Source organism: Leptonychotes weddellii, chromosome 10 (assembly GCF_054177405.1).
Source record: "Leptonychotes weddellii isolate Sample4059 chromosome 10, ASM5417740v2, whole genome shotgun sequence".
In the NCBI taxonomy this organism is placed as follows: Eukaryota; Metazoa; Chordata; class Mammalia; order Carnivora; family Phocidae; genus Leptonychotes; species Leptonychotes weddellii.
This window is the reverse complement of record NC_138378.1, coordinates 31,846,216-31,857,464: the sequence shown is the minus strand read 5'-3', so window position 1 is coordinate 31,857,464 and position 11,249 is coordinate 31,846,216. Positions and strand designations below refer to the sequence as shown.

Below are 11,249 nucleotides of genomic sequence, written 5' to 3'. Positions count from 1 at the left end.
GATGGCTGCATAGTATTCCATTGTGTATATATATCACATCTTCTTTATCTATTCATCCGTTGATGGACATCTAGGCTCTTTCCATAGCTTGGCTATTGTGGACATAGAAGCATGGTATTTTGATGTCAAAATCCAATGATGTGACTTTTTATGCTATACTGCCCCCAAGTCTGCCAAGTCTCATAAGCCAAAGATAACACACTTGGCAGTAAGGGAGTGAAAGTATTCTGGGCACCTCTTTTGCTCATCTACAAGTCCTCTTACTGCACCTACTTACCATGGTGACTGGTTCAGGACATGGGGATACATCTCATTCAGACTAGCCATGTCCCTTTTGTGCAAACACCCTTGGTTTCACTCAGCCTCTACACATGTACACCCAGATGAGTGGCAGTGTGGACCATTGACCAATGGGGAATGGAAGTCAATGGGTAAACACTTCCCTCTTTTGTCTCTGAGACATGTATTATAAAACTTTTCAAAAAGTGTTTTGGGTTCAAACATCAGTTGCCACAAAGTAGAGGCTCATTTGGCAACATACTCCCGTACTGTTTCTCTTGCCCTGATGCCCTCCCCTTGTCCTACACTCCCACTCCCTAGTGTTATTTCCCAAATAAACTACCTACATTTTTGCAGGCTTGCTTTCTGGGGAACCAGGTGAAGACAAAATCCGGTTAACTTCAGCCAAATGTATGTTGATGATATTTTAATGACAAAATGACACAGAGAAATGGGCTCTCCCTGAATTTAATGCCCCTGCACAACTCTGATTTGTGGTGAAACAAAACATGTTAAAACTAATTAAAAGTGTTTCAAATCATGGAATTTTTTGAAAGGGATGACTTTGAACTAATAACATCTGAAATGATGAATAGTATGGTAAATGAAAAATTAACATCAATGAAGAGTGTTCATTAGAATTTATGGAAATACTAACATGAAGAGATTTCAGAGTAGATATCTGTTTATATGAGTTTAAAGTTTTTTCTATTTTAAATAAAATTTCAATTTTATTTTGAATGTGAGGGATATAGAATAAAAACCTTTGATAAGTTATTATCTGCCTCAGAAACTCAGTGGACATAGCATACTGTTTGCTTCCTCACTGTTTAGTGTTGGGCACATAATAAAGACTTAGTAAGTGTGTGTTGAATGAATAGAATCTGAAAACAGAATCAGAGGTTATAGTGGGTTGAATTGTGGCTGCTAAGAACATGTGTCCTCATTCTAACCCCAATACCCATGAATGTTAACTTATTTGGAAAAAAAGTCTTTGTGTATGTAATTAAGTGAAGGATCTTGAGATAAGCTCATTTTGGATTGACAGGGTAAGGCCTTAAGTCCAGGAATAAATGTCCTTAGAAGAAGAGAAGAAGAAACAGACACAGGGGGAAGGCCATGTGAATATGGAAGCAGAGATTGGAGTGATATTGCCACAAACCAAGGAAGACCTGGAGCCATCAGAAACTGAAAGAGGCAAGGAGGGATTCTCTCCTAGAGCCTTTGGAGTGACGGTAGCCCTGCCAACACCTTGATTTCAGAGTTCTGGACTGCAGAACTGTGAGAGAATATATTCTGCTATTTTAAACCACCTAGTTTGTAGTAATTTGTTATGGCAGCCCTAGGACACTATAATACAGAGGTATTCAAATAAAACATGATAAAAGCCAAGGAACATAAACTGAGCATTACTATGAACATTACAATACTAACTGAACATTAAAATACTAACTGAACATTACTATATGCAAGGCATTTCTCCAGGAAAACATCAGTAAGCAAAACAGAGACCCCTGCGCTCATGCTGCTTGCATTCATTCTAGCAATATTCTGATCAGAGAAGCCAGTTTGTTCAACATTCCTTTGCCCTTAACCAAGATGTGTTTGTGCCTGTACCTGTATCAGAATGAATTATTAAACACAGCTAGTGGCAAAGACATCACTCAGAGAATGAAGATTGTATAATGACATGGGAAGAACTTACTGTCCCTGGAGAATTCAAGCTCTCAATTTCCAGGTAGGAAATATTAAGTTTTAACACGCATTAATAGAAGGAACACATTCAAGACTTTTATGACCTTCAGATTTCTATTCAGTTAATGGGATGGATTGATTGTCTACTCAGTGGCAATGCAACACTGACCTTCTGTGAGCAAGCACAAGGGGTTCTGCTAAAATGGAACAGTATTACAGTTCGGAAAAAAAATAAATCAGGGAAATTTTTATCAAATTTGATTGTCTACAATACTTTAAAAAATGTGTTTCTTAAACTTTTGACAGGTGCCATTGATTATCTTCCAGGGAGGACTAGCCACCAACAAGACAAAAATACATTGAACAAACCAATGTTAAAGAATAGGTTTAGGGATATGAGGGTGATCTGGTTATGACATCTGTCACCCCACTGATCCCCAGAGTTGATTTGGCTGACCTGGCTGGCTAGGCGGGTGTCCCCTTCTTCCCTCACTGCTCCACGTGCATCCCTTCCAAAGCTGTGCGCTTGGTGGAAGAGGACGACCTTCCCCAATAGAGGATGATAGGGGAGGACATTTCTTTGGTCAAGGGTATAGGAGTAGTTGCGCTCCCCCCGCTAGAACCTCCAAACAAACTCTCAAGGTCCATTTGTAGGAGAATGTAGGGTAGTCAAGCTTCTAAGACTCTAGACACATCCAAATGAGGCACTGCATGTGGAAATTTGCCTCTCTTAAAAAAAAAAAAGAAGAAGAAGAAGAAGAAAAAAAGAATAGGCTTGGTTCAAAAGTTTGTCTCCGTGTTTTCTATGTTTGGATTGGGATCTTGTGATTGTGATAGTCTGTTGGTTTTTATATTGTATAAATTTAATTATCTCAATCAATATAAATTTAAGATAACCAACATAGAATTTTGTCCTCAAGTATTATTTATATGATTGAAATAAAACATACTACTATTTCATCATATTCTGCAAAATGCACTTTGGTTTCCATGTGCTTTAATACTAACCAATTCTGAGTCTTGCTGGGTTAGCATCAATCAACAAGTAGAGCAAAGTTCTGAAATGCTGGAAGGACAAAGCATAAGGTGAGCAATCAAATCCTATAAAACTAATAATTTGGTGCTTACAGATGAATTGGAAAACCTCTTTACATTTCAATATGTCTGTATTGAACATAAATGTATTTAACTTATATAAATTCAGTTTAGCAACACACACACAAGGCATTCAGGGACTTAGGAAGCTAGCTGAGGAAACAAAGATTCCCATCTCAGACTGACCAGGAGGCTCAACCTCAATTAGTGGAATGACAGGTGCCAACTGAAAAGATTTTGTATATCTTTGTTCCTTCAGCTTCTTAAGTCCCAGAATGCCATGTGTGTGTGTGTGTTTCTATAAAACTGAGTTGAATATAATTGTTTAAAGGTATATAACTTTTCATACAGTATGTCCTCTGATTCCAAACCAGCTAGTGTTACTGGCCATTAACCAGAACTTTAATTTTTTTTGTAAGCAATACAGGCTTTAGGGGTAATACGAAGGGTTTTTCAAAAGTAATTCTATATCTTATAGAACCTAAACTCAAAAAAAAAAAAGTGAGAGAGAGAAAGAGAATTTGTTAAACATTATATTGAACAAAGACAACAATATGAAAAATGATGACTGTTGCCCCAGTAAACAGCTTGACTGCAATCTTCTGAAGCAATTTGAGAAAATAAATGTTTGTCATTGTAAGCTGCTAAATTTCAGGATAATTTGTTATGCAGTGATAGATTACTAATACAATAGGCATCGTAGATTTGAAGAAGAAAATGTAGGGCTGTTGCTTTTGACTATTTTGAAATGGAGAGGGGAGAAATATATGCACAAAGCAACTATAAAACAATATGAGAAATGCCATAATTGGGGCAGGTCACTAGTGAGCTAAATGATATCCAGCAGCAAAAATGGGACATCGCATTCCAGATTACTAGGGGACTACAGATACTCTATTAGACCAAGAAGATCCGCCCCAAACAAAAAACTTCCCTACTTGAAGCCCAAGGCAATGGAAGGAAGACTGGGGGCTGGGGAGAGAAGCTCAAAGGAGGGCTGCTGACTTTTATTAATGACCCACTACACCCAGTGTACTTTATATAAATGATCTTATTCAGTCTGCACACCGATTGTATGAGGTAGGTATAATTTTATTCATCTTATAGGTGGGCATTTAAGGCCCAGGAAGTGTGGAGCTGGAACGAAAACACAGGAGCTGCTGGCTCCAAAAGCTTATTTTTGTTCTACTGCATCAGATTGTTCTCCTTTACCCCTCAAGTTCTTGTGATGCCTTGTGGAATATCAAAGCATATAAAGCCTTTCTTTCTGGAGTATTCCACAGCATTTGGCAAAGTTGATCACAAAGGTTAGGCTGAAAGTCAGACTCTCTGTCTTGTAGTAGACGGTGACCTGAATCTCCTTAGTAGTCAGCTGCGATCAGACCTCTGTTAAAATTTCAAAGGGTTTGGGCAGATAGTTCAGAAAGGGGGAGAATTAAGCAGTGAGTAAAAGTAACCTAACCTAAAATAGATTATCTTCTCCTTAGTTCCCTAACTTTATAGACAAATACTATTTTCTAATCTTTTTTTAAAGATTTTATTTATTTGAGCTCTTTTTCCGGCTGGAACCATGGAGGGTGCAGAAGAGAAGAAAAAGAAGGTTCCTGCTGTGCCAGAAACCCTTAAGAGGAAGCGAAGGAATTTCGCAGAGTTGAAGATCAAGCGTCTGAGGAAGAAGTTCACTCAGAAGATGCTTAGAAAGGCAAGAAGGAAGCTTATCTATGAAAAAGCTAAGCATTACCACAAGGAATATAGGCAGATGTACAGAACTGAGATTCGAATGGCAAGGATGGCAAGAAAAGCTGGCAACTTCTACGTACCTGCGGAACCCAAATTGGCATTTGTCATTAGGATCAGAGGTATCAATGGTGTTAGCCCAAAGGTTCAAAAGGTGTTGCAGCTTCTTCCCCTCCTCCAGATCTTCAATGGCACCTTTGTTAAGCTCAACAAGGCTTCAGTTAACATGCTAAGGATTGTGGAACCTTATATAGCATGGGGGTACCCAAACCTGAAGTCGGTGAATGAATTGATCTGCAAGCGTGGTTATGGCAAAATCAACAAGAAGCGAATTGCCCTGACAGATAACACATTGATTGCCCGATCTCTTGGTAAATATGGCATCATCTGCATGGAGGATCTGATTCACGAGATCTATACTGTTAGAAAACGTTTCAAAGAAGCAAACAACTTTTTATGGCCCTTCAAATTATCTTCTCCACGAGGGGGAATGAAGAAAAAGACCACCCATTTTGTAGAAGGTGGAGATGATGGTAACAGGGAAGACCAGATCAATAGGCTTATTAGAAGGATGAACTAAGGTATCTACCATGATTATTTTTGTAATCTGGTCAGTTAATAAACAACTACTCTCAAATGGAAAAAAAAAAGATTTTATTTATTTGAGAGAGAAAGAGAGCATGAGTGGGGGGAGAGACAGAGGGAGAAGCAGACTCCCTGCTGAGTGGGGAGCCCAATGCAGGGCTTGATTCCAGGACCCTGAGAGCCACCCAGGTGCCCCACTACTTTCCCAAAATACTTCAAATGGAAATGTTCACCGAATGTCATCTTTACCTTGAGAGTAATGATTATGTCTAAATTTTTAAAGTCTTGAGTAATCAAGAATAAGCACAAGACGTTTCTCTCCCAAGAAAACCATACTGATGGCTGAAATTTCTTTGAGAATATAAACCTCAAGATCATTCTTTCTGCTAATGATCTGTAATTCTGTGAAATCAGATTTGTAAGACTGAGCTGGAATGAAAATGGTTATTACTAAATGAGGCATGGTTAGAAGTTGGCCCCGATAATTGTCTAGCCAAAGTGGAGAGCCATCTACCTCTATATCTGGAGAGGTGATGAAAATGTAACCCTGCCAGTGATTCCTTCATCGTTTGGTTAAAACACCTACAATTCCTATGGTTAGCAGCACTCCTTTTGTGTTTCTGCGAAACATAATAAATGTGCATGGGTAAGGGTTACAGGATCAGAAAACAAAACAACAACAAAACCTAGACCCAGGGACCTCCAGTATAAACAAACCTGTATAAATCAGCCTCTCTTCCTCAATTCTTGAAAACTATTCCAAATTTTCAAGGAGAATGACAAAGCACCTTCCCACAGATTCCATCTATATGAAAGAAGGAGGCAAATATGATCCATAGACTATAAAATAAATAAAGCAGTGGAGCAGGGCAGAAGCTACAAAAAGAAAGGGAAGGAAAAAAGCAAGAGATTCGTGAAAGAACCCAGGAGAAAAACAGATCTCAGAAAGCACTGTAAGAACACACTTGCTGAAGGTGACAGGCTGGCCTTGAAGTGACCATGGACAATATAGAAATGTTACAGCTTACACACTGGAGTGAAGGAGATAGGAGTTAGAAAAGATATGTTGATTATCTCTACAACAACTCTGATTTAAATGACATCATTAAAAGCTAACTAATCCTGGGCGCCTGGGTGGCTCAGTCGTTAGGCGTCTGACTTCGGCTCAGGTCAGGATCTCAGGGTCCTGGGATCAAGCCCCGCATCAGGCTCCCTGCTCCGCGGGAAGCCTGCTTCTCCCTCTCCCACTCCCCCCGCTGGTGTTCCCTCTCTTGTTGTGTCTCTCTGTCAAATAAATAAAATCTTTTTAAAAAACCCTGACTAATCAAGTAATAAACATGTACATAATTCTGAATAGTATAAAGATAACACTAAGAAAGGTAATAATGATTTAAGTTGGGTGGTAGAGAAAAAAGGAATGGGGAAGAAAAAGGAAACATTATTTTTATTATTTCTCATAGTGGAGGACTATAATGCACTGACTAAATGCATTAATAAGGTTAATCACCAGGACAGAACTACAAAGCTTCCTAAAACTCAGAGCAAAATATAAAAAGCAAACCAAAGGAAACAGACCACATAGAAAAAGCCCTTAAAATATATAGACAGAGGGGCGCCTGGGTGGCTCAGTTGGTTAAGCGGCTGCCTTCGGCTCAGGTCATGATCCTGGAGTCCCGGGATCGAGTCCCGCATCGGGCTCCCTGCTCGGCAGGGAGTCTGCTTCTCCCTCTGACCCTCCTTCCTCTCATGCTCTCTGTCTCTCATTCTCTCTCTCTCAAATAAATAAATAAAATCTTTAAAAATATATATATATAGACAGAAAATGTGCAACAATATGACAGAACCAAGACCAAACATATACGTCATTTTAGTAAATACAAATGGGTTTAAGCTACATATTAAAAGAAGGATTTTAGATTAGACTGGATTATAAAGAAAATGAAACTATGCCATATCTAAGAATCACACCAAAGTGATTGAGAATAGTAAAAAATAGAAAGATGGACAAAGTCTACTAGGAAAAAGTACATTTTGAAAAAAATTCTTTAGATTTTTCTTTTTAAGTGATCTTTACTTGCAATGTGGGGCTCGAATTTATAATCCCGAGATTAATAAGAGTCACATGCTCCTCCAACTGAGCCAGCCAGGCACTGTGGAAAAGGTACATTTTTAAGCAACCAGGAATTATGAACATACTATCCAAAAAGATATAATTCAGCCCAAAGAGCAGTGGGCACTTTGTATTTTTTAAGGGTGCAATGCATGTAAAAATATATCCTTTATGAATATCTATGTATCAAATTACATAGCAATAACAATCAGAAAGCAGAAATTACAGAAGATAAAAAGACAAAGAGAAGCACTCTGGTAATAGAGGACTTCAAATCAACTTTTTTAGTCTGGGATAGTTTGAGTGGATGAAAGGTCAGAAAGCATATGAAAGGTCTAAATAATATAAAAGTAGAACTGATCAATATATATCCAACTGCACCCTGAAAATAGAGTATATGCATTCTTTCCAACTGCCCATGAAATACTCATGAAAATTGGCCACACTGAAAAAATTAGGGCACCAAAAAGCCTCAATAAATTTAAAAAGTAGAAATACTTAAAAGTTTGGATGAGTTAATGAATGTTTCTTGAACACCTATTGTGTTTTGGCGGGGTACTCCTAGGAAACAGATCCCAAGACAATGATTTGAGTGTAATTTGGGAGGTGCAGGAAACATACAGTGGGGATTCACTAAGTGAGACAGGGAAAGGGTAAGGAGCCAGTGATAATGTGCCTTATTGAGCCAGGTACCGTTATGGATGACTGGAGCCCAATTTTGCTGGGAAGCTCTGAAAGTTAGTGTAGAACATGTCAGGCTTATCCTACCTGAGGATCAAAGGAACTGGGACATTTTACACCAACTTGCAGAGGGTGTAAAGCCCTTAGGGGAAAACACATAGAGGCTGCCTGCTGAAAGTTGGGCCAGTGTACACTGAACTATAAAGAGGAGTGGAGGGGTGCAGATCAGCAGCATCTGATCTTCAGTGTGCAAGCACTTTTAATAATCGGGGAGAGCTAAAACCAAAATGGATGAGTTTTTCTGGGCACAAAAGTTAGACTGAGCAGAAGTATGAAATCAGAGTTTTTTTCTAAAGCTCCCTTGTGTTGTTTTTCTATTTTCTTTGTTCTTTCCCCTACAAGATCCCCTTGCCAATGGGTGTATGAATGCCCCAATTCTTTCCACTAGGCTAGGCTGTACAGTTCTTCCATACTCAATCTTGTCTTGGTTATGCCTAGAGCCCATTGTTAGAATGGTTTGCACAAATTTTCCTCATTCAGGTAACATTGATGTCCCATTCTAGGTTTGTTCCTCCTGTTTTTCCTTGTAGTTTGCCCCTGCTGTTTTTAAAGAGATTTGCACTGATTTTGTGTGGTGGCTGGTGGGTACTGGTAACAACTGGAAAGGGATTGTAAACAATTTGGTAAGACGGAAAACATTACATGGGGGTGAAATGTAAAATTTTTAGCATACAACATGGTGAGGGCACCAGCCAAAGGTCAAACTCTTGACTGAATGTTGGCTCTCAACTCTTTGCCAGAGTTAACACTTCAGTAGCCGGCTGATTCTAGGATTTCAAGGCAGAAAGGCTGGGATGACTGAGATAACCAGGGGATTACCTAAGGGTACTGGTTGAAACTCAGCCCTAAATGCAATCTATGTAAAACCTTGTCAATATTTACTTTTTTTGAGTTAGAGTTAAGATGGCATTTTTCCCTCACCTGTTTTGCAGATGGGGACCAGGGAATCTATAAAATCTCCCAAATGTCTGTAATTCACAATGGTTGTGGTCTAGTGATGTAGGAAGACCTCTAAAGAGGCGACATGAACTTGATTAGTCTAGACACATACCTTAAAATCCTTGTTCCAATACCATTTCCAAACAATAATCAATTATGTGAGTTTATTTATTTTTGTAAATAAGGTTACCAAGGTAAAGTCAGAAGCTACTTTTTTTGCAAGTGCAGTCCCCTGATGTGGGCCACATATAACAAATTCCTGAAGGAAAACAAGGATATGAATGAACTTAATAGTAAGATCTAGGTTGATTTTTTTAATCAGAGAAGTGAGTAAATCGAAATGCTGAGGACTTAAATGGGTCATGGTTTTCTTCTTAGGAATAAAGAACTTGGTATTTCTCTGCTTTCAATGTGTGTAATTGATTCTGAAGGAGTTTCTGAGAATCTATAATGCTGTCAAGCAGAATTCATTGTGCAGCGTAGCTGCAAAGCATGCAATTTTCAGTCATATGTATGTGATCAGAAGGCACATACTTCTGATATGCCTTTGCCCCAAAGAAGTTCTTCTGATTTCACTCTCATGCTTTCTTATTAATACTGTTGCAAAGAAAAATATCATCCAAAACTCAAAAGGGGGATAAAAGATGGTGCCACTCTTGTTTCTGTTGTTAGACAATGCCCAGTTCCTAGTGTTCCTAGATCAAAGGTTAGGCAAGTTGTTTTGTTTTGTTTTCCGCAAAGGGCTCGATGGTAAATATTTTAGATCGTCTGACCATCTAGTGTCTTTTGCAACTATTCAAATCTGCAGCAAAAGAAACCATCTACAATACATAAGTAAATGGCTATGGCAGTGTTCCTTTAAAACTTTATTTACAAAAACATGTGGTAAGCTAAGCCCAGCTATAATTTGTTGACTCCTGCTCTAGAGTCACATGATATACAAATTTGTTTGATTTACCATCACTATTGATTAGGGCTCACACAATTTTCAACTCTGTAAAGCTGGATGTTCCTTTATTATAAACTGATAAGATCTAAATTATTTTTGCCCAATATTATGCAAATAATTTGTGTCTGGGAGCAGTAAAAATTATTTTTGTCTGATAGGAACACAATGATTTTTCTTATGTCGAAAAGTTAACCCCAAAGGCTATGGTTGTATTACTGATAGAACAATAGGACAATAACCAGTTTTGCATCTAACCTTGTGACTTATTGCTGCATTCTTCTTTTCTTTCACTCACAATATAATCATTAATTACATGTATTATTTCTTGAACTAACTTCCTTCATTGATGAATTTAATAAAACTTTGGTTTCTGCTCATTATGATTTTATATGAGAATTGCATGATGCTAAACATTTTGAAAATGATACTTTGGATGTCATTCTGTTAAGATATTTACCTAGAATACACCTCGTGTTCTTGTCCTTTAACTTTATAAACAGGGAGAGGAAGGAAAAAGTGTTGCTTTTGACTTCAAAAACTAACTTGAGACTCCAAAGAATCAAACCAAGAGCGGAAGACAAGTAAAAACTATCTGAATGTGATTAAGAAGCCATGGTTGCCCTGGACAGAGCAACCATTCAACCTAAATGCCAGGATGTGGCTTCAGGCTTTGCAACAGAAAGTGCAGGAGACCAGAATGTACCACCCCAAAGTATGACTGTAGGAGACCAGAATATGTCACCCCCTAAAAAATGCCTTTTTGGTATATAAGAACTATTTAGAGCTGGTTGTTGTTGTTGTTATTTAGAGATAATTATTTTAAGAAACAGCAAATGCAGGAGAAGTTCTGAAAACAGAGTAGAAGTGACTCTTTTGTAAGAGAAATTGCATTTATAAAGGAAATCTTCATTTGTAAAGATGTCTCCCCTTTTGTACCAGAAAATGAAGTATGACTCTAAATCCCAAGAGTCTCTTATCAGTAGAGAAGGCACAGACTAAAATCTGCATAACAAACCTTACCCTTTTTTACTGTACTTTTTCTGCTCACCTTCCCAACCTTCTTCCTTTATTTTATTTTTTAAAAGATTTTATTTATTTATTTGACAGAGAGAGACACAG

The 11,249-nt window shown here is 38.2% G+C and overlaps 1 pseudogene; it reads left to right on the top strand.

The window, feature by feature from the left end:
• Positions 1-4,601: 4,601 nt before the first annotated feature.
• Positions 4,602-5,432, top strand: LOC102736895 (large ribosomal subunit protein uL30 pseudogene; annotated as a pseudogene).
• The last annotated feature ends 5,817 nt before the right edge of the window (positions 5,433-11,249 follow it).